The sequence below is a fragment of the Zonotrichia leucophrys genome, unplaced genomic scaffold, assembly GCF_028769735.1.
Source record: "Zonotrichia leucophrys gambelii isolate GWCS_2022_RI unplaced genomic scaffold, RI_Zleu_2.0 Scaffold_203_88370, whole genome shotgun sequence".
NCBI classification, from domain to species: Eukaryota; Metazoa; Chordata; class Aves; order Passeriformes; family Passerellidae; genus Zonotrichia; species Zonotrichia leucophrys.
The window spans coordinates 4,618-5,332 of NW_026992408.1; positions in this window are offsets into that span (position 1 = coordinate 4,618).

Sequence of the window (715 nt, forward strand, 5' to 3'; positions counted from 1 at the left end):
CCAGGTTCTCCCAGGTTCTCCCAGGTTCTCAGATGCAGTTATGGAGTCTCTGGGGGGTCCCAAACTTATGGAGACCTCAATGGTTCTTCTGGGGTGAGGGGAAGGGTGGGAATTTGTGGTGGCCACATCTCAAGGGGGTTTGTGGAGAACAATGGGGACACTCTGGAACAGCTCCTGATGTCATTATGGGGTCTCTGAGGGGTGAGGAACCCATGGAGACCTCAAAACTTCTCCCAGGTTCTCCCAGGTTCTCCCAGGATTGTCCCAGGTTGTCCCCCGGTCCTCCCAGGTTCTCCCAGGATTGTCCCCAGGTCCCCCCAGGATTGTCCCCAGGTTCTCCCAGGTTCTCCCAGGTCCTCCCAGGTCCTCCCAGGCTCTCCCAGGTTCTCCCAGGATTGTCCCCGGTTCTCCCATGTTCCCCCAGGTTCTCCCAGGATTGTCCCCAGGTCCTCCCAGGTTCTCCCAGGTCCTCCCAGGTTTCTCCCAGATTGTCCCAGAATTGTCCTGAGGTTCTCCCAGGTTCTCCCAGGTCCTCCCAGGTTCTCCCCAGGTTCTCCCAGGTTCTCCCAGGCTCTCCCAGGTTCTCCCAGGTTCTCCCAGGTTCTCCCAGGATTGTCCCCAGGCTCTCCCAGAATTGTCCTGAGGTTCTCCCAGGTTCTCCCAGGTTTGTCCCAGGCTCTCCCAGGTTTCTCCCAGATTGTCCCAGAATTGTCCC